Source organism: Arachis ipaensis, chromosome B01 (assembly GCF_000816755.2).
Source record: "Arachis ipaensis cultivar K30076 chromosome B01, Araip1.1, whole genome shotgun sequence".
Lineage (NCBI taxonomy): Eukaryota > Viridiplantae > Streptophyta > Magnoliopsida > Fabales > Fabaceae > Arachis > Arachis ipaensis.
In genome coordinates, this window is record NC_029785.2 from 10695144 (window position 1) to 10719209 (window position 24066).

Sequence of the window (24066 nt, forward strand, 5' to 3'; positions counted from 1 at the left end):
ACAATTGCGGTGATTGCACCTGGTAATTACACCCTTTCTCCCTGTTCTTCGTCGCAATAACCGTTTTCACTCACGGTTATTGAGATCGCTTCCTGATTCTCCGGATGCAATCACCAGTGCAATCACGGTAATTGCACCTGTGATTGCACCTGTTTTAGAGTGGACCGTCGGACTGGTACCGAAGAAGTTTGTTCTTATTGAACTCAGTGTTTCGAGGTTTACTCCACTAAGCTCACCGTAACCTTTCATCCTTGGGTCTCGAAAGGTTCGTATATACCGTGATATACCACCTGTGATTTAAACTCCCTCTTTTGAAAGGGGCTTTCACGTTTCTACTTGTACCATAGTTGGACATCATTCCGGTCGACTGGAAAAGTGGAAGGTTCTTCACATTGAGCTCGATATTTCGAAGTTAACTACGCGAAGGTTCTCAGAATCTTTCATCTGTAGGTCCCTAAAGCTTATTATATATTATCATACCCCCCACCTGTAATTCAAACTCAAGGTCTTGGACCGTTATAATTAGGGGACTTGCGACTGCAATAACCGTGAGTGAAAACGGTTATTGCGGTCGCTAGGATAGGGGAAGTTCCCTCGTATTGAAGTCGTGATCACACTGCAATCGTTCACACCGATTGCTATCGTGATTGCTAATCGTGGACCCATCGTTCACACTGCAATCGGTGTGATTGAAGTCGTGATTGCGGTGTGAACATCGCAATCACACCGATTGCTATCGTGATTGCTAATCGTGGACCTGGAGTCGAACTAAGTGAAGAGAGAGTTCAGGTGAAGTTTCGAATTCGTTCGTTCGGGTGTTAACAGTTAGTTATTTCCGGTGTTCTTCGTAGATCTTATCAATTAAAAGTAAAGTAACATCAAACAAAAATTAAAGTAAAGTAAATCATTAAATCCCTCGGATATTTTCCCGGAATCAAAGACGTAACTTATATACCTCCTTATTACCCTTTAACTTCCTTCCCCCTCTCTCACTTCTGGTTAAGCTTGAAGACACTTAACCGTGTGGGGTTCCCCTCACCCAGAAGCCTGGGGAGGGGAGGATGTGAGAAGAAGGAAAAGAGAAGAAAAAGAAAAGAATCATCATCAAATTAAGATCAAACATAAAAAGTAAATACTTGAAACTTCAAAGTTAAAGTCAAAATTATAAGTAGAAATAAAAAAACGCGAAAGAAAGAAAAGACAAACTCATCTCGTTACTTGTTGATTGAGAAAAGTAATCCAATCTCTCGAGACAACCTTAAGTTACCTAATTTAACAAAAGTAGTAAGTAGAAGAAGAAAAAAAAGAGAACTAAAATAATCTTTCGAAAGCTAGAAGTAGGTTAACCCATCAACAGAACCTTCTCTTTAACGAGTATGAACCTAAAAGAGATTTGGAACCTTCTCCTTACTCCTCTAGTACGATCTTTACGAAAGAGTACGACCTGGTTTAACCCCAAACCTACCTATATCACTGTATATTAGGATGGTTGTGAAACTAAACCCTTACGTACACCATATTAGTCACTGGTTTGAAGCATAGAAAGGTACTCGTTAATTTAGTTCCTTAATCTTTTAACAAGTTCGAATCTCTCTAACCTAACGGTTCCTTAACCCTAGGTTAGTGAATTCTAACGGTTCCTCTAGTTACTTACGTAACTAACTCCTTTTCTACTCTTACTTGAACTAGGCCTCCTAACGTTATAGAGAACTAGGGTTACAAGTAAAATAAAAATCAAGAAACTACTTCTCTAAAAACTGCCAAATCTTAAAGGAGTTTACTTACTTAAGAGCAACACTTCATATCAAAGGTTTGGTTAGTTCTTAGGAAAGTATGTTTTTAAAACCAACAGCGTTAATTGTTTGGGGTTTACTTTTAATTGGCCTCATAAATCTGAGGCCCAGCAGAGTGTTCCTCAACATTACTTCACTTACTAATAACCGATACTTCCCCTACTCCCCCAAAACCAAATATTCTCCGCCTTTTATTTACTGTTCTTTTCATTTAGTTCGTTCATTGATTTCTTTCGTTCATTATTTCTCTCTGTAAGTACCGTTCTTAACTCTAGTATCCGAAAGATAGGATCAGTATGTAACTAATTAAGTAGAGTAAATCAGTTGAGGTTGTTTATCCCTCTTACAGTTTGTTCTGATTAATTAGTACAGTGTTTATATTTGTTCTTAAATAGAATAATGCAGTAGGGGCTTCTACCTCCTTCCTTAGTACAATAGGAGTATGAGCCTCTTTCAGATTGTTCTGATCGATTAGAGTTAGGTTTTCAGGATTATTTGAATGATTAATTTAATTGTTTTCTAATCGCAGTTACCTTTGTTATAATCGATTGTTGAGATCTAGTGGTTGTACTCAACCCAAAAGTACTGAGTTCTAACGGATTAATGAGAAAGGTTCGGTTCTTACGAGTTTTAGATGAGATTGTAGGTTGGTTCGTAAAATAGTTTGTGAACCTTCCACATATTCTTTTCGTATCATTTTAACGTTCCTTATATTTAGATGGTTAATGATTAACGTTCTTTTCATTTAAGTGTTGAGTTAAGTTGTTAATTTTCTTGTAGTTTGTAATTTAAAGTAATTTTCTCTAGATTTAGATTGTATTCGTAGGTACTTGTATTTTCTCGTATTTTCCATTTAATTGTACTCTTGATTCTTATTATCTCATAATCTTCGTTCTTTAGTATTTCCTTTATTCTACTCTTGTACATTAACTTGGATTTAGATTCTCTCTAATTGGATTGGATTAAGATCTCTCTTCTCCCTCGAAGAGAGAGATCTTTGATTGGATGTACTACGATATGATGGTTTGTTAACGAGGGGGGAACGGGTTTGAACTTAAGACGTACTTTATCGTAATCTTTACTCAACCCAACCCGGGTTTCACGAAGTCTTTATCGACCCCCGCTAAAGTGGAATCACCCGGTGCCGTCTTAGCCACGCGTGCGCATGTACCGCGCACGCGCGGAGACTCGGGCTTCATTGTATACCTTTTAAAATATAGTAAAGCTTCAAGGCCTACAATCGAAAGGTTGCGTTGACCTTGGCAGAGTAAACCTGGACACATCGAGTTCAATAACAGCAAACTCACGCTTCTCCAGTCCGAACTGTCGAAATGCCAAGGAAGTAAAGAAGTACTCAAGAGGGTGAAACGTACGAAAAGAGTAGTGAAGAAAGGTAGGTTATGAACGGAATACTTGGATTTTAGTGAGTTTTTTATGTAGTTCCGTAGCTTACCTTAATTTCACTTAATTTTAATGGTTAAAATCCCGGAATTTTCGTACAAAAGTATAAATTCGTGTTTAGTTACCTCTTAACGTTTTGGTACGATAAATAAGATATTTACACTCTTTTCCACTATTTTAGGGGGTTTTATTCGTATTCTATTTAGTGCTTTAACCTTAAATAGTTTAGAGGGGTGTGAATTTGATTCGTACAGGAGTACGATTTTAGTTCTTTCTTCGTTTCCCTGTAGTTGTAAATAAGTTACGTTTGATTGATGTACGTTGGATAGATATACGTTAGATTGATGTACTTACGTAGGTGAATCAGTTTTATTTAGTTAAGGGTTATTATGTATATATCTGTGTTCCCGATTCCGTTATCGTTAGTGAGTTGGGTGTTAACTTAACTTAATAATTTTTCTAAAATGTTTGAACGTTCTTTTCTCTACTAGTACCCACCTTTGTACATTAACTCGCTAGCTTGGGAGTGGCCTACACATAGGCGAGATCCGTGAGTTCACATACCCCAACTAAGTGAGTTAAGAGGCGATTAGTACGAAAGGTTCTAAATAAAAAGTAGATTGTTAGTTGTTAATAAAGTACGTACGTATGTTTATAGTACTCCTGAAAGGGTATCCAACATTACCCCAATCCCAGTTCCATCCTACGTATACCAGTTCACTCGAACTTTAAGCTTAGAAACTAATTGAATTTGAAGGGTGGATTGGATACTGTTGGATATGTTAAAATTTGTTTGGATTGATGGGTAAGAAGTGAAAAAGTGTGTGAGTACGTAAGAGAAAAATTAGTGGTGGGTATACGTAACTGAAAATAACTTGAAACTTGAAACCCCGTAAAAACAGGGGAAAAATAACATTAAGGAAAAAAAAGAATATATATATATATAAAACAAAAAGAAAAACAAAAAGAGTAAAAAAAATAATAAAAAAAAGAAAAGTTGATTTTATATATGTTCTTGTAGTTACGTATACCAAATGTGTACTAATTATGTACTCATACATAGGTTAAGGGTTCTAAAAAGTTGTTTGTGTGAAAATAGAGATGGGGTACAAGGGTTGAAAGGTTTTAGTTAACTACTTGTGAGAGTGATCAGATTCGATTAGTTTCTAGGTTCAATTCCTATAAATAATAAAAAGTAAATCCGAACATTACACGATGTTAATTCTTGTTCACCCAATTCATATCCGAGTTTTAGCCGATTGTTACCTTCTATTTTCCATCCGATAAACCCATTCACTCGATAAACTTGTTACCGGAGTTAGGACATTTACGTACATATGTGTTTTATTACCTGTATATCTTAATTTGTTTAGTTTCTAATGTTAGTATCTTTCTCTTATTATGTGTGTTCTTACTTTTATTCACCGCGTTAACGTGGCCATTAACGTGGGTTTTCCTTTGCTTTGCTAAAGTTAGTGGCGTTAATGTTGCCACTAACTTTCCATGCTCTCCTTCTTCAAAGTTAATGCCATTAACGTTCCCACTAACGTTCCAAACTTTCCTTCATTCCACGTTAACGGCCACGTTAGTGGCACTAACGTAGCCAATAACGTGGCTCTTCTCTGCTTCTTTTGGTCTGAAATCAAACAAACAAGGTATATCAAAGTAACATACAAGACAAACTTCATTATACTAAGTGTGCTAATAATGCCCAAAATCATAACTTCACTTAGTGTGATCTATTTCATCATATTTACCCTGTATATTAACTAAAATTCACCTATGCTTGAGATTTTGTTTCATGCAGAGATTTTTCATGCTATTACTCATTTATTGGCAAAATTTGTATGAAAACTAAACAAAAATTTAATGAAATAATTACTAAAAATAGGCAATGATGCACCCGCATCAGGCTTCGAGTGAGGCTCTGAATTTGCTCCCACAAATCGACGTCTTCAGGATCGGCAGGGTTGGTGGCTAGGGAGGACGAAACCCTCACGATGGAAGTGCGGAAGTTACTAGCAAAGAACAACCCCAGTCTATAGACATGATTCTTGTACGGCTTGAATGTGGTCTCACAACACACCGCATCAGGATCAATGACGAAAGCAAAGGAGTTGTTGATGTCTTCCTCACTCAATTGAGACTGTTGGGTCGCGACTTCCAAATTTTTCATGTAGGATTCCTACATTTCACATTATATGCAAAAGTGATTATGACAACAATTAATTGAAAACGAATATATGTTATGAAAAAACCTCAATGTTTACTCACATAATAATCCGCAGACTACTGATTGGCAAATTTCTCTTTATTCTCCTTCAAAGTGTGAGTGTATTTGAAGGTCTCCATCTTCATCGTCTCACGATGTAATGACTTAAACTACACATATTGAAGCAATATGTTAAATCAAATGATAATTAATTTAAAAATCAAAGATAAAAAGAACTTAATAAGCTAAAATAACTTACATACCAACTTGACCTTTGTCTTCATAGGTCACTGACCCACCAGTATACTTGGAGGACATGGCCGATGCTCTATTGGCCCTGTTAGTGGCTTGGCGATGCCTGAACCCCTCATCAGTCTCCCAATATAAGTAGAAGGCATTCTTAATGTCCAGGCAGAGCCAGTGAGTAAGGTGGTCACGCCTCTCACGTACGTTCTCAAGTATTTTCTAAAGCCACCTAGCCATGCGATGGTCGAAAATCTGAGATCATGGCATCATGAGTCTTCTCCCATATAAATTTCTCATGTAGAAGAAAATATTTAGCACTAGTTAATCGAAATTAAATACATAATTAAATGAAACAGAAGATAGTAACCAACTAAATTTTGAATAATGTAGAGATTTTACCGCCCACTTATGAAACCATCACTCTCTGGTCCCAACAGAGATTTTTTTGTAACTCGGTCATGTGTGGTCGTACATCAACATAATGATATTAGTACACTGCTGTGTATAAGTATTGTTATCTGGTGCAAACCTATCAATACAGAACTTAAGATTAGTAAACGCGGATGTTTTTTAACAATTTCAAAATAAATTGCTTTTAAATCAATCAAAATAGTACCCACGCAGTCAAACCATTTGGCCAATTCATTTTAATGACCGGTAGCAGTGCTGGGACATCTGGGTAGGATCCATGAGATAATTCTAGCACTATGGTGTCTGTCACCGAAGGTGGCGTCGTCAAAGTAGTGGGCTACTAAATGGGTGGAGAATGTGAAAGAGTCCACTCTGTGAGGCAGCAGAATGACTTCCTAGAGCAAAAGTGACACAGTAGGACCCACATAATTAGGACTAGGACCATAATGAATGATTGATCTTGTGCACCCAGATTCTGTGCACCCAGTACCTGTGACATCCTAGGGGTAGCTGAGGTAGAGATCGAAGACTGAGAAGTCCCATGGGTGTCAGTAGTCATCCTCCCTCTACCCTGACCACGAGGCCGACTCGCGACACCTCTGCCTATCGTCATGTCTACCTGAAACAAGAATAAAAATAGTTGTGTGGCTAGCGTGCAATGTAATTATATAATAATCTAATTAAATTTTAATAAAAAACACATAAGATAGAAATAAGGCTAGCGTGTATTGTAATTATATAACAATCTAATTAAAGTTTGAACATATAACAAGCTAGTTAAAGTATACTTAGGTTACCCTTATTCGGACTCATCATCTTCTTCCTCTAGTTCATCCTCCTCTTCTGAGATAACTTCTTAATCAATCTTTTAGTCGGCAGAGTTTCTTCTATAATTAGAATCCTCCACCAAATATAATTTTTATTTCGTTTACAAACCAAACATGATTTTAAACAATTTTAATGGAAATTCAGCAGAATTTTTCCTTAATTCAGAGACCTCTTCCAAAATATTTATCAATTTTCACAGAGAAAACAGTTGCAGGCATAAATTAAAACTAAAACGCAATCAATAAAACATCAAAGTATAGTCGTTCTAGTTTGCATTCCCTTATTACTTACAATTTTCAGCAAACAAGGGTTTCGAGAAGGTTCCACTGGACAACCTTCTTCCACTTCCTTCCTAAAATTTTATCCTAGAAAAAGTAAGTCCAACATAACCAACCTGAGTACTACACGAACAACTCACACATATATCTTAGCACAAACAACCCATAATTAAAGCTAAACAAATTTCAAATAAAAAAGAAAATCCTAAATAGAAATAAAATTAGTAAATTGGAAAAATATTAAATAAAAATTTAATAACAAAGAAATGTATCCATTGTGTGCAACATACAAGGCAATCTTTTCAATATTGCATATTCCATCGATCTAAGCTCAATGGTGGATACAATACAAGCATAACCAAACCTAAAACTACATCACCAAAATCATTTTTAATTTTCAATTTTCAAATTTCAATACTAGTGTAAAGAGATTAATCTTTTTAGTTTTGATATTAATTAGATATCTAACTTAATTATATGGAAGTTATTAAATGAGTCAAGTACTTAATTTTTATTCATAGTAATCACTTTATCACAAGTAGGACTTTACTAAAATTACGAAGCACCATTTATATCAAAGTTTATCAAATATTATCTATGAAAATTCATACTATTAAATTATCTTAATATACGATAAACTAAATTGAACTCAATGCATCTAAAATGTTTCCTATTATCTAATATTTGAGTTGAATCATTCAACTATCAAATTAAACATAACCCAATTAAACATAACTCATTAATCAAACCTCAATGCAAAAATCAGAGTATGCGTACCTTCTTAGCGTGGCAGCAGCGACAACGGCGTGGTGGTGGCTACGGTGGCATGATAACGAAACTAAATGGTGGTTCAAAAAAGTGTAAGGATTTTTATTTGAAAAAAAATAAAAACAAGGATAGAATAGGGAGAGGGATAAGGAAAACCTACTTGGAGGAGAAAGGAGAAACGCAGCTCTGGCGACAACAAAAGGAGCAATAGTAGCAGCAACACTAATGGCAGAGACAGAGGAAGCAACTCTGTTTCATGCGGCGAAATAGGATCAAGGCGAGTCCACATAGTCTTTGGAGGAGAATGTAGGTGGCCGACGCTGGTAGAAGGTGGTCGAAGGGGCTGCCAAAGGTAGTTGCAAGGAAAAGAGAAAGAGAGAGGAGAGTGATAGAGAGAGAAAAGGTTTTCGAAAGGGACGAGAGAGGACCGCGCATTTTGAATTTAAGGCACGCTTACTGTCGAACTTAATGGTAGATACATCTAATGGTAACATTTTTAAATTCACCAAAATGCAGCGTTCGACTAAATGGGTTTACCAAATCCACTGGTAAATCTACCGCTAGCTTTTACACCTATTATTTTATCTTTTTCTCCAATTATTACTAGTGAATTTATCGTCGAAAATGAAAATTCGCCAATAATTCTTTCACTTGATGAATTTGTTGCCTCCATGACTGATAAATCTAACGATAAAGCTGCCGCTAATTTACGACAGTAAATATAATAAAATATTCGACAATATTCAATATTTTTTTGGTAGTGCTATTTCTGTAAACCCCGCTAAAATTGGTAAATTATTAGTTAATAAATTGAATTTTAATTAGGAAAGCTAAAAATACAAAACTAATATCAAAATAGGATAGAGCTCGTCGAAACAAAAATTTTGATACCAATTTCGAAAATTTGGCCCAAAAACAGACCGGAAAGGCCAAACCGGTTGAACCGGGGCCCAAACCGGGCCCGTGGGTTCAACCGGACCCAAACACTTAAATGAGGCAGCAGCTCTTTTCTTCCTCATAAGCTGCTGCGACGCCATTACAGCAAGGGAGGGAGAGGAGATTCACAAACCCTCACCATTCCTTCCAACTACCATAACTTCCTCATCCGGGCTCCGATCGCCGCACCGTTTGCGGCCACGCGTCGGGCTCGTCGAGCTCTTCAATTCTATCCAAACAAAACAGTAAGTGAATCGGTTTTTCCTAGCCCCATTTCTGCTGGTATATGAATTTCGAGTTTAAGATTTGAGAAACTCAATTCCTTTATGATTTTTATGTTTTAGGGGTCCACTAGACTTGATTTCTTGTGGGTATTGCCCAAGGATCAGTGGGTAAAGGTAAGAGATCTCAAACCCTAATAAAATTTCTGAATTTAGGAATTTGGGTATTGAGTTGTTATGTTTGGATGTGTTAATTGTGGTTTAGGTAGTGTGTATGTGAATGTTGATGCTTGTTGGAGGCTTGTTGGTGATCAAGCTTGGTTTGGGGCTGTTTGTTTGAGTTTGGAGGGGCTGTAATTTTGAGTTGTGAGGCTGCCTTGGGTGAACTAAGTGATCGGCCAAGGTATGGTTTAAGTTTCGCACGTTTAATATTTACGGTGTTGTGAAAACTTAGGTTAGAGGAACCATAGGATAAGTTGAACTGTTAATTGCATTTAATGAGTAGTTTGTAATGTTGTTGGAGTAAATTGTTGATGAACATAGATTGGAATTTTGAGGTATTGATGTTATTAATTTCATGCTTTTGGACTTGCTTATAATGGGTTATATTGAAGTTGATATTGATGAATTATGGTTGGTGATTGTTAATAAATGGTTGTTATGTCAAGTTGATGGATTAACATGTATGAAGAATTGACTTATGTTAATGGCATTTAATTAGTATATGTTGATGGAAGGTTGATAAATATATGATGAGAATTGGTATAGGTGAAGAATTGATGTGAACAAAGGAAAAGTTATTGATGTATGAGGTAAAAGTGGATAATTTTGATGTTCTAGGTTGGTTGAGTTGATTAAAGCTTATATTGGTAATGGTTGTTGATGAATTGAGTTGATATGGTTTTACAATGCAAGTTTTAAATGGTAAGAAACTTAAGTTGGAGAAAAAGAGGTTTTGTTGAAAGTGGTTAAAACCAAATTTTGATTAACTTTGGACGTCCATAATATTCTCCTCAAATTTTGGATTGGGTTGTGGTTTGTTGCAAATAAAAGATAGTTTCAAGAGCTTTTGATTGATATCAACTCTGTGAAAAACGGAATTTTGTGGAGAAAGTTATGGACGTTGCAAGTTTAGTGTTTAAATCTGAGTTCAGGGTGACCAAACCGGTTTTGAATGTTTTTAAACAAATTTTCCACTTCTAAACCTCCATTTTCTTCCTTTTAAGGCTTAAAGCATGGTTCTAGGTCCAGTAGGTAAAAGAAGCTAGGAAAATAAGATAACTTGAAGGTGAAGAAAGTTGTAAATAGTGGCTTTTATGAAGAAAATAAGGATGTTAATGAAGTTTAATGTTAAGGTTTGATACTTGATGATGTATTGATGATAATTGCCATGGCTTATGAATAATGATACCTGAGATACGAGTTTCCCTGGGTAAGAACTGTGGCTCGCCACCACGTGTTCCAGGTTGAATCTCGATACTCTGTTGACCCTACGTCGTAAGGGTGACCGGGCACGTATAAATTCCCGGGTATGGATAGCCCCCATTGAGTGATTATATGATTATTGAATGTGAACTCTATGCATAGACTCTTGGGGATGCGCGACGGGGGACAGTCTAAGGTTTTCGGACTTGTCGGGTTGGCTGGATAACCGACAGATGGGCCCCATCAGCCATAGGACAGACATGCATCATATGCATTTGTTTGTATTGATTGCTATGCATTTCCTGGGTATATTGAGCGTTGCGCTTTTTTATTTTGCGATTTTTGTTTACCCGCTCTGTTTCAAGGCTCCTAGTATATTATTTCTTTCAGTATTATATGTATATCCTTACTATTAAAGGTCTGTAATACCACACTACCTCTGTTCTATGACTTAAGCATAAAACACTGTGTAGTAGGGTGTTACATAGAGGAGACGAAAAAAGGGGTTAGGGTTGGATGCTGATGAAAATGAAATTGTATTTAGGGGTTAGGGTTTATTATTAAAATTAAGGGCATTTTAGTAATTTTAAATTTTTAGTCTCCATTTTTTATTTCAAACAAAACAGGATACTGAAACATAAATCAGTCTTGTACACTTTCACACCAAACACAATACTAAATGTAACACCCTACCACACTGAGCTTTACGCTTAAGTCATAAAACAGAGGTGGTGGTGTGGTATTACGACCTCTAAAATAAAATATGTACATGTAATAGCAGAAAGATTATAATACACTAGAAGCCTTGAAGGATAGATGAAACAAAAGTCGCGAGATAAAAGCGCAATGCTTAAGAAACGAGTTAACTTGTGTGTTAAGAAAACTATAACTATTGAACATAAGATAACAAAAGTAGGAACAGAGTGCTAAAGACACAAAATAACAAGCTCCTAACTCAGCCCGCAAAGCCAAGGCTGGCCAGAGAATATTTACACATATATTCATACATATCCAAAATCCCAAACATACATAAGCAAAATCCTGTCTCTCCATAAACCCCTAAGAGGATCAAAAGAATAAGTTATGTGGAGAGAAAGCTAAGTATATATACACACATCACTGTATAACAAAATAACCCAGTGACCACTTTGCTTCAGGGATCCAGACGCCTAACGAGATGCCTCCCGACCTGCATATGAAAAATAACAACATAGTATAGGGTGAGAACCAGAGGTTCTCAGTATGGTAAAGGTGCCACACACATAATATATAAGGTCCTGGGAATGCCAGAGGCAATCCTAGAACGCCGACACTCAGATTATAGAGCTTAGAGTATTTAACAGAAGCCATAAAAGGTGGTTTACTAAAAGAATCTAAACCTAACCTAACTTAATTTTAAATCTAAGTCCCGTACTGCTATTCCTCCATACCTCCATCTCTGTTAGCGTTTCACAGACAAATAAACAGATAAAGGCAAACACAGGAGGGTTACAAATACTGCAGGTAACAAATATACATTTAGCATGGCAAATACACTTAGGCACACCCAGTTAATACATAAACAAGTAATTCAAGTAGTATGCATATGATGCATGCATGTCCTATGGCTAATGAGGCTCATCTGTCGGTTATCCAGCCAACTCGACAAGTCTGAAAACCTTAGACTATCCCTCGACGTGCATCCCCAAGAGCCTATACATAGCTTTTTCTCAAATAATCAATATTTCTCAATGGGGGTTAATATTCCCAGGAATTTATAAGTGCCTGGTCACCCTTACATCGTAGGGTCAACAGAGTATCGAGTTTTCAACCTGGTACACGTGGTGATAAGCCACGGCACTTTATCCAGGGGATCTCGTTTCTCAGATCATTTAATCATTCAAGCCAAGTTTCATACATGATCATTCATTTGATTATCAAATCAAGTATCATACATGATCATCCGTAACATTTCATAATCAATTCATCACTTTTCAACTTTACTTCACCTCCAAGTCATCCCCATTTCCTAACCTCATCTGATTATCAGGTGTAATACTACTATTCATGGCTAAAGGAATGAAAATAGAGGTTTAGAGGTTTAAACTATAGTTTAAAACATTGAAAATCATATCTGCTTAAACAGGGGCCACGCGTACTCGTGGCTCATGCGTGCGCGTGGGAGTGCGAAACTGCAACTCGCGTGCGCGTCCCTTTGTCATGTGTACGCGTGGGTGAAGGCTTCATGTCATGCGTGCGCATGGGACTAGTCGCGTACGCATCACCAAAATTCCATGCCACGCATACGCGTGGGCTTGCGTTTTAAAAAAGAAAAAACAGAATCAGTAGCAAAGCTGCAAAGCTGCAAAGTTGCAACCAAAAACCAGTTTTGAGTTCAAATCTTCTAGCACCCATAACTTTTTCGATTTAAAATATTTTTCACCCGTTCTTCGAATGGCATAAACATGGCGAACCGAATTTTCATTTCAAAATAAGTTAGAAGCAAATTGAGGGTCCGAAAGCTAAGTTATACCTCGCCGAAATTCGGCCAAAAACCAACTTTACAAAAACCTTTTAAAACTCATTTACATTCCAAAATCTCCATTCCATTCCTTGGTAAACTTTCCAAACCCAACGCCATATGCTAGTAACAAAACTCAACAAAACTTTACACTATTTATCAACCACCATTCATCAATATTATACATTTTAACAAATCCATCAAGCCTTCATTCAATATGCTTATAACCTATAATCATCAACTTACTCATATCTCATTGCTCATATCTCATTGAAATGTCAATATAATAATGATCTCTATTACATAATCAAATCACATCATAGATATCAAGTATACTAAGCATTGTACCATTTCGTACATTTCAACTTATCCTATGGTCATCTAACCTAAGTTTTCACTGGACATTATATATTAAATACAAGAAACCTAAACCATACCTTGGCCCATTCTCACGTAGCGACCAAAACAATTTACTCACAATAAACACAGCTCCAAAGCCCAACAAAATACTAATGCCCAACCTTTACCAAAAATTCCAACGTCCACAATTTCAAGCTCCAATTATTTATTCACAACCTAATACACATTTATAACACATATATACCTAATTTAATATTCAAAGTTCAAATTCAATGAAATTAAAATAGAATTATAGTTTCCTCACGCTACCCAAGCTTCACATAAGCAAGAGTGAACGTTTTTCTCAAGCTAATTGGATCCTAAAACATCAAAAAGTAAAGAAATTTAATACCCGTACCATACTTTCAAGAATTGGGGGAAAGGAGTGGCTAGGTGTATTTAATGACTTACCTATGAAATTGTTCCGGTAGAAACATAGAGCTCAACGCGGTGGACGCGTGGTGCTGAGGGATTTTTGTCGGTGAAGAATTTCACAATAAATTCTCGTTGCAAGTATAGTTCTAAACCAACAATGAATCCTCACATCAATTTAATATGGTTGTCACTAGTTCAACTCTAATAAAATAACCGAGAGTATTAATCCCGGGTCGTTCTCCTTAGGAATTACAATGAAGTGCTTTATTATTGGCTATGAAGGAATGTTTTGGGTTTTTATAATAAGGGGCAAGAAATGTAAATAGCAAAAGAAATAAGCTAAATACTAAGAAATCTCTTGGCAAGGAATGAGAATTAGAAGTCCTATCCTCGTTATCATCATCAATTGTGATAAGAATTGTCCATTGCTCCACTTAGTTAACATCTAACTATGAAGAAAAGTCAAGTGGATATAGTCAACTTGAGTCCAAAAGTCCTAGTCAAATACTAAGGAAAGACTAGCTTTAATGGCATTCTAGTCAACTAGAAACTTCCAATTATCAATCAACAAAAGAGTTTGATAACTCAAGAGTCTCCAATTACTCAACTCAAGCCAAGAGGAGAAAAAATCTACTTTAAAATCTAACCAAGCATTTTATCAAACACTTGGAAGGCATAAAAGGAAAGCATAATAAAATGACAAGAAATATAAAATCTAACACTACCAAATGTAAGGAAATAACAATAACAAAGCAATTAAACAATAAAGGAATATAAAACATGAAATTACATTAAAGGAAATTAAAATCAACAAGGTGCTCATAGATTTGAAGGTAGCAAAATAGAAGAAATTAACAAGAAGAACTAAGAGAACAAAGATGTAGCAACAAGAAATTGAAAGGAAAAGTAGATGAAAACAAGAATTAAAATCTAGATCTAAGAAGAGATTTGAATCTAATCTAACCTAATTCTAGAGAGAAGAGAGAGCTTCTCTCTCTAGAATTCTAACCCAAAACATGATGAAAACTCAAACTAACACTACTTGGTTCATCCCCCTTCAATCCTTGGGGTTCAATAGCATCAGAAATGAGTTGGATTGGGCCAAAATAAGCTAGAAATTGCTGGCCACGAGTTGCTTAAAATGGCCCACGCTGATCCTGCGATGCGTGAGCGTGGAACGACGCATACGCGTCACCAAATGTCTTGGTAACTATGGCAAATTGTATATCATTTTGAAGCCTCGGATGCTATATTTCCAACGCAACTAGAACCGCCTCATTTGGACCTCTGTAGCTCAAGTTATGATCGATTAAGTACGAAGATGTTAGGATTGACAGCTTTGCAATTCCTTCATTTCTTCATGAGTTCTCCATTTTTACATGCTTTTTTTCTTCATTTTCTCAATCCAATATTTGTCTTCTAAACCTGAAATCACTTAACAACATATCAAGGCATCGAATGAAATTAAAGTGAATTAAATTTATTAATTTTTGGGCCTAAAAAGCATGTTCTCACTCTTAAGCACAATTTAAGGAGAATTTACAAAACCATGCTATTTTAGTGAATAAATGTGGAAAAAGTTGATAAAACTCCCCTAAATTCAACACAAGATAAACCACAAAATTATGATTTATCACGTGGCCGCAAACGGTACGGCGATAGGAGCTCGGACGAAGAAGTTACGGGATTTGAAAATCACCATAAGTGTTCGGGAGGCTTTTCTTTCTCTTCTCCCCTATGAATGCTTCAGCTGCGTTTCTGCTGAAATGAGGGAGAAGAAAGGCTTGGGTTCACTTAATAGGTTGGTCCGATTGGACCGACGGTCTAATTTGGACCCGGTTCAACCGGTTCGGTCTGCTCGATTTCTTCGAAATTAGTGTCAAAATTTTGGTTTCGATGAGCTCTATCCTAATTTAATATAATATTTGCATTTCTAATCTTCTTTATTAAAACTAATTTATCGGCTAATTATTTACTAATTTAACGGGGTTTACACTAATACTTATTTATATCTCTCTGTCTCTGTCTTTTGGTCTCTGTCTCGCAAACAAACGCTACCTAAGAGATTATAAGTAGAACAAGTTCAGAGTAGTAATAATATTTTTTTAAAAAAATATATTGATTGTAAGCAAAAATAATGTCAAATAATTTTAATTTCAGAAATTATGAAAAAAATATAAAATTATTAGAAATAGAGAATGACAAGAAAAAAGAAGTGGAGTTACTAAGTTAGACATACTAAAATAATATATTTTATTTATGGGTTTAGTTAATACGTGTTATAAATAGAAGAGCTAGATGATTAAAATATTATCTAAAGTTACGATTTAGCATCATCAATGTCTGCCAAGAGATGTCACAATGGGATTCACTGCAACACGCAACAAAAAGTGATGTGATTATCTTGATCAACTATACCAAATAAATAGAATTGCCCATACGGTAGGTGTCATAAATCAAGGGGTTAGTAATTTTAATATTTTTAATTATTTTCTGTAGTAGTTTGAGTATAATAGATATCTTTAGTGTGAATTGCTCATGTGTTACGATTTATTATTTTTTTTTAAGAGTAAACTACCATTTGTACCCACGAAAGTTGAAAACGCTGACATATCTACCCATAGAAAAAAGAAATTACCATTTGTACCCATGAAAAATGATTTTTACAAGCAAAATTATCCAAACCCTAAAAAATTATCTAAAAACCCCAAAATACTCTTATCTTCACCACCACACCACCTCCTTCACCCAAACCCCTTTCTAACCCTAACCTTCTTCACCCAGCCACCACCCTTCTTTCCCTTTCTAATACACTCTCACCATGACTTCCCACTCAGTCCCCAAAGCTGCTCCAATGGCTCCTTGCCACACCCTCCTCTCTTTCATCCTCACAGTCACAGCAACACTTGCTGCCGCTTCCCCGGAGAAGAAGAGCACCTTCATGGTGCAAGTACACCATGAAGCCAAGCCCTCCATCTTCCCAACCCACAAGTACTGGTACGCTCCCCACTAACCGCTCCACAATCCTCATCTACTCATCACCTTACCACCACCACCACCACCACTAACCCCAAATTGTCTCTGTTTCCGTTCTTGCAACCTCCAGTGTCAGTGACCACCCCTCCTTCTCTCCTTTCCTGTCTCGTTCTTGCCGAATAGAGGACCTTCGCACCACCCCGCCCCTGCTTCGCCGCCGCTAGCAACCCTAGAGCCGCAGTGCCCTTTCTCCTCTTTTCACCGCCGACCACCCTCACCTACCGGGGCTACCTTCTCCTCATCACCGAATCAGTGCCCCGGACGGGCCACCGCACCAGTCGCCACCACCGCGGTCCCCTTTGCGAACCAAATTCGCGGTGAGCTCTCTCTCTCTCTTTCTGTCTCTTTCACCATTTTTCTTTTCTCCCAGAAAAAGTGAATCCAAATACATGAGGCTTCTGTGTTTGATTGTTCAGATTTGATCCTCTCTCCTCACTCTCTTCTCACCTTGGATCTGTGTTCCTTTTCGCCCTATTTCTATTAGCTTTCTCCATGACACCCTTTTCAATGTTTTGTTCCCTCAAACAGCTTCAGATTCAGCTGAAACCAAGATCCAATTTTGACTCTCACCCATCGTCATCCATTTCAAATTCCTCTCTGGGGTGATTTTGATTCCTCCAAAGGTGAAGGTTATGGTGATGAAGGAGTGGCAATGAGGTGGTTTGTGGCAGAGAAATGGAGGTTAGATCGGAGAGTGTTCATGTGATGCGAAGAGAGAGATGGGGGATGATGGTAGCAGTGGTAATGATAAGGGTATTTTGGGGTTTTTAGATAATTTTTTAGGGTTTGGATAATTTTTCTTGTAAAAATTATTTTTCATGGGTACAAATGGTAATTTTCTTTTTCTATGGGTATATATGTCAGCGTTTTCAATTTTCGTGGGTACAAATGGTAGTTTACTCTTAAAATAATATTAGTTATAATTAATTTTTGTTATATTAAATTAACTTAATTAAATCTAGTAGAAGTGTTCAATTAAAGCCGACTTGCATATACCCCTATAAAAATAGCTCAACTCTGTTACCTTTATATTGTCTCATCTTTCAGTCGTCCTTTACAGTCTTTTTCCTTCTTATCTCAAGGATATAATTATCGTTACCAGCTTGAGTGCAGACAAATCTTTTCAAACTACCGTTTTGTACATGACATACCAGTACTCCAATAAAGTACACTGGAGTACCTGAAACGTATTCTATAAATTAAAGGGGAGATGGATAACCTTGAGTTACTAAAGTTCATTTACCACTTTAACCAACTATTGTAGTGTCAGGCATAAAAGATATGGGTGGCAGGCAAGCTAGCCTGTCGCATCCTACCTCGACCCGTCATTTGGCAGGCTAGTCCGCCTTACCCTACCTAATGAGATGATTCCGAATTTCAACACCGTCCCATCTAACATTAAAAAATATATAATTTTATAAATATTTCAATAAACTTATAATTTCTAAATTTATAAATATTAAAGTCTTTATAATTCTAAATATCTAACAAACATAATCATCAAGCAAGTTTTTTGAAACAACATAATAAAATTAATATTGTCCAAAATAAAATAAATATTGTCCAAGACATATAACTAATATTGTCTAAGTCTCTAATCAATCAAATATAGTCCAAATTATAACTTAAAGTAGGGGTGCATAGACCTGGCCCGGCCCGAAGGCCCGGTCCGGTCCGGAACACTTTAGGGGCTAATTTGGTGTGATTTCATCGGGTTTAGGGCCGGGTAAGGGTCTCAAAAATAGACCCGGTCATTATTTCGGGTCGGGTCCGGGCCATAGCTCGGGTCACCCGAAGTCGGCCCGGTGGCCCGGTCATCATACACAATTAATATTTTGTGTTATTAGTCATTATAAGACTATAAGTTAATGTTTTATATTTAGAATGCATAAGACTTTAGACTAATGCATAATATTGTGTTATTTGTATTGATTTAAATATTTGGTATTATTAGACAATATTAGTATTGATTGTGGTTTTGCTTTAGTATTGATTGTGGTTATGCTTTAGTTTTAAAGAAGGGTTGGTTCTTGTTATATTTTTCTAAGTGAATTTTACCATGTTAAATAATGGTTGGAGTCTTGGAAATTTGGATATTTTTACATGCTAGCTTACAAGAAAGTATCAACGTAATGTAATGTTAACGGCCCGGTTTTTACCCGGTATAATTGTGGCCCGAAAGTGTATTGGTTTCATCGGGTCTAAGGTCGGGTTCGAGTCTAATAAATAGACCCGGTGTATATTTCGAGTCGGGTCTGGGTCACATCAAACCCGGCTTCACCCGGCCCATGTGCACCCCTAACTTAAAGTAAAACAAACAAACATTCCAAATAAAGCACAAAAATAACGTTCCAAATTCAATTATCATTTAAAGCCAAAAGCCCGCCGGACAAGTCTGTCCTGCCCCACCGAAACCCACCAAAATTCATGGATTAAGTGGTGCAGGTTAGACGAGTTTTTTTTATTATAGCAAACTCAAATTTCTAACCTAGTTCGCCTTTTTTGGCGAGTTACGTGACCCAACTCAGCGAGTTTCGGCCCCGTTTGTCACCCGGCTCACCCCTAATGGTAGAAGAAATGCTAATTGCCTAATTTTACTAACGAGTAATGAGTCACTAACGGAAAAGAGCAAGAGACTAATGTAGTGCATGATTGTCAAACATGCAGGTTTAGTTAATCAATTCCGCTAGATAACTAACAAGAGTACCAGCTAATTAGTATATGAACTGCAAAAAAAGATCAACAAGGAAAAAAAACTTTTCGCAATACTATATCAAGAGTAATCTTAATCTCACTTTTACTCTTATTTACAGTAAACAAAAAACCACAAAGTCCTATCCCTTCACATATGTATCATTGACGTTAAAGCACCTCCTCCCCCACGTCACTTAGCTTCGCCTATTAAAGCCACGCCCAATAGCCTCAGCCATTGTGTGACGCCCAAGCCACCTTGCTGCACCGCACTGCCCTATCAACACCCCGTACGCCACCAGAGGTGCAACCACGCACCAGCAGCCACACCCTCCACTGTGTACCACGCGGGCAAGAAACATTGCACGACGCCGTCTGCCACACACGATTATACCCTTATATTGAGTTTTTTTTTTTATTTTCGGTTGGAATGTATTCAAATTTTCATGACTTTTGGATGTTATTTTGGCAAGAGTTTTGGATGTTACATTTCGTGTATGAGCATTATCTTTGCAATAGATTTCAAATGTTTGTTTTAGATAATTTTGGATGTTCGTTGTGAAATATTATTTTTTGTTTTTTAATTCACCGACATGCGTTACTTTTTCCATGTGTTTCTTAATATAAATATTTTTTTAAAAGTTATTGGATTTTTTTATATTAAGCCTTACATGTATCTCTTATGGAAGTTTCTTTTGGGAATGATTTTTAGATGGTGTTTATGTTATATTTTAGAAGTTTATTTTTGCTAGGTTTTGGATAATTCTTTTTAAATGTTTTGAAAGTTTTTTTTATGTTTTAGATTTTTTTCTTGTGTTTTGGATTTTTTTTATAGCTTTTAGATGTTCTTTTTTGCTAGGTTTTTGATGTTTCTTTTTATTTGGTTTTCGATGTTTTTTCTTGTGTTGGTTTTAGATGTTCTATTTTGCATTGGTTTTGGAAATTTCTTTTTAATAATATTGAATGTTTATTTCTTATATATTATAGATGTCTTTTTTACTTGAGTTTTTATTCCTATGTTTTGGCATTATACAAAAGATGATGAGGCCTAGAAAAGAAGGCAACTCCCAAAAGATATTTTTTTAAATGTTTTTTTATGGAGTATAATATTTTTTTGTACTTTAGGATGTCTCTTTTGCTAGATTTTTTAATGATTTTGGATCTTAATAATGAGATCGTTTATTGTGGCAAAAATTGTAGAAACAATGCGCTCCTCCTGTTACATTGCTAAAGTAATAGAGCACTTCAAAAAGATCAAGATGGCTACAAAACTAGCTGAAATAAATGCTATAAGGTTTAGATTCCTGAAGCACATTCCAAAGTGGCCCATTAAGCAAGATATCATAGTGGCTTTGGCAAAGTCATACGACTTGCGAAATGTACAATTAGTTTAATGTACTTAGTTATAATTCTCAAAATGTTTGAAGATTTTGCATTAACAATTATATTTCAACATGATTTATGAGAAAGTGAGTCTTATTTTTGTGATTAATGTTGGATTCTTATTTTGGTTGTTTTTTTTATTAAGGTTTTAGATTTTTTTTATAACAGTTTGAGATGTTTTTTTTTATAATATTATGTTTATTTTATCATAGTTTTGATTGTTCTTTTTTGCTTTAAGATCCTTTGTAAGTTGTTCTTTTTATCTTTAAAATAAGTTGTTTGAAGAGTTTGCATCAACAATTACATTTCAACGGTGTTTATGAGAAAATGGATCTTCTTTCGTTCAAGAAAATAGCCGAGCGACACTTACAAATCGTAGAAAACACATAAGATTTAAAACTAAGAACGAAAATAGATAAGCTCTATGTTGAACTATGATCTGAGAGGAGGCACAAAGTTCGATTACAAAGAATCTTATATGACAGAAACAGAGACAAATTACAATCTTTATTGTTTCTAAAACTATACAGGATGTAAACCTCGCGTAATTAGTGAATAATTAGCGAATAAATTAATTATTAATTAAAAAAATTAGAAAATAGAATCTTATAGTTTAATGAGGTAGAATTAATTAAAACATGAATTTTGACACGAATTTTAAAGGTTTTGCCTTAAGATTGGGCTGAACGGGCCGAATCGGGTGAACCGGGCTCACTTTGAGCCCAAGGCCCAACCCAACCTCACATTAATGAATGGCTTCAGCCACTTTCTCCCCTGCATTTTGAGTTTCATGCCGGGAAACATTTGGGGAAGAAGGAACAAGAACAAAACCCTTGTTCTTGATTTTATTTCATCATAACTTCCAATCCGGAGCTTTGATCGCCGTATCGTTTGCGGCCAAGCGTCTACCGCATTGAGCTCTACAAAGCCCACTAACTAATTTGGTAAGGAAGCTTCAGTCTCACTCTAGTCTCTTCTTTCCCCAATTTCAAAAATTTGGTGAATTGGGTGTTGATATTTTTTGTTGTCTTGAAGTTTAGGATCAAATTAACTTGAGAAAATTAGTGGGTCTTGCTCAATTGATGCATAAGAAAGGTAAAAACCCTCAACCCCTTATGGATTGTTGAATGTGCAAGTGTTGATGTTGATTATAGAACTAAATTTGAAAATAGATTGAAATATAATGAATTGAAGTACATTTGGTGATTGAACTTGTGGATTTGGGACCTTGGAAGCTGGGAATTTGTTTTGGTACGGCTATGGTGAAGTGAAAGCTTAAGGAAACGGTAAAACTGAGGTGTTTCGGCATTAGGGAGAAATCGGCCAAGGATTGTTTTTGGTTTTTTGTATATAATATATAATGTCTTGTGAAAACTTAGGTTAGACAACCTTGGATAAGATAATTGTGTGTTTGATGCCTATTTAGTGATTTTAGTTAATGTAGTACGTGTTGGATTGATTTGGATATTTGGTATGTTGGTGAAAGGTATGAATGTGGTGTATGGTTGATGAGGTGATGGTTTTAATGAACTATAATGATGCATTGATGATTGATGTCGTAGTGAGATTAATGAACATGAATTATTATTGTTGGTATATTGAGGAATAATGTTGTATTGAATGAAATTGTTGGAGTTGGACTTGATGATTTTGTGGAATGGGATATCATCATATGAAAATGAAGTGTTGAGGTGTGGCTGGTATGTTTTGGTGCTATGTATAGTTGTGGTAGGTTGGTAGAAAATTGTGAAAAAGCTGTGAAAGTAGAGGTTTGATAATTTTTGATAAAAAAATTAATTTTTGACCAAACTTCAGCGGGTCATAACTCGGCTTCCGAACTCCCAAACCTTTTCAAACTTGTTTTGTATGAAAATTGGGTCCGTTAAATTTACACTGTTTGAAGAACGGATGAAAAATAATTTTTAACGGAAAAATTATGCGCTCAGAAGTTTGGTATGCAAAAGACAATTCTGCAACACTTAACAGCCTTTTTGGCATTTTAGGGAGGCTCGCGTACGCAGGCACATGCACGTGACGTGAGCAAACCATTCGGCCAAAGAGACTTGCGTACGCGAGCAAAGGTTCGCGTACACGAGTTGGGAAAATAACACTTCCGGGTAAGCGAAACATGGTTCGCGTACTCGGGGCCCTATTTTTCAGCAATTTGAGTTTTGTGATTTTAAACATGATTTTGAACTTTTAAACCTCTAATTTTAGTCTTTATGACCCTAAAACTTAATCTCATTCATAGTGAAGGGGTTGAACCTTGAAGGGGTGGTGATTTGGAAGTGACGTGAGTTGTAAAGTAATGAGTCATGATTGAGAAGTGCGGAGTTGTTGAGTATATGATGAATACTGGCTATAATGAATAAAAGTAATTGAACTTGATGATGATTAATTGAAAATGAATGAATATGGTAAATGAGTCATGAATGAGGATGTTTGATAATGAGTATGCTATGTTTTCTCTCTGGTTGTAAGGGTGATAGGGCACCGATTCCTTCTAATAGTGACAGGGCACATATTCCATCTAATGGTGAGAGGGCACATATTCTCTCTAATGGTCAGCCGATGTACTAAGATTTTTGTGCGCAATAGAGAGACGATGTCCGGGTTAGCTACCAGTATGTCGAGTTTGGCTGCAGAACCGACAGATGAGCTCATTAGCCATAGGGTAGACATGCATCATATACATTTGTGTATTTTGCTTGCTTGTGCATTATTTGGGTTTGCCTTTGTGAATCATTATGCTTATCTGCCATACTTGCTACCTACAATAACTGGACTCTACTTGTGTATGTCTTTGTTTGTATTGTTTGTCTGTGCACCGTACCGGAGTTTTGGAGGGTTGGAGAAAGGCGATAATTGAGGGATTAAGATTAGAATTGAGTTAGAATCTAGATGCCTCAGAAGACTTACCCTAATTAATGGTTTAATTAATATTTTAAGTTTCAAATATGAGTGTCAAAGTTCTAGGATTGCCTCTAGATTTTCCAGGACCTTATATGTTATGTTTGTGGGCACCATTACCATGCTGAGAACCTCCGATTCTCATTCCATACAAATGTTGTTGTTTTCAGATGCAAGTCGAGAGGCACCTCGTAAGGCGTCTGGAGTTTCTCTGCAGCAAAGTGGGACTTATGGATGTTGTATTTTGCTATAT

The 24066-nt window shown here is 36.3% G+C and overlaps 1 long non-coding RNA gene across 2 annotated transcripts in view; it reads left to right on the forward strand.

Annotated features, from left to right (window-relative positions):
* Positions 8788-24066, forward strand: part of LOC107624879 — a 21616-nt gene continuing 6337 nt past the window's right edge. The window contains exons 1-3 of one of the 2 annotated variants that reach the window (XR_002358318.1): positions 8788-9118; positions 9218-9271; positions 9360-9497. This is a non-coding gene — a long non-coding RNA (uncharacterized LOC107624879). Of the gene's footprint in view, positions 9119-9217; positions 9272-9359; positions 10602-24066 lie in introns of those variants that run through there. The other variant, XR_001616989.2, reaches the window with a different exon arrangement.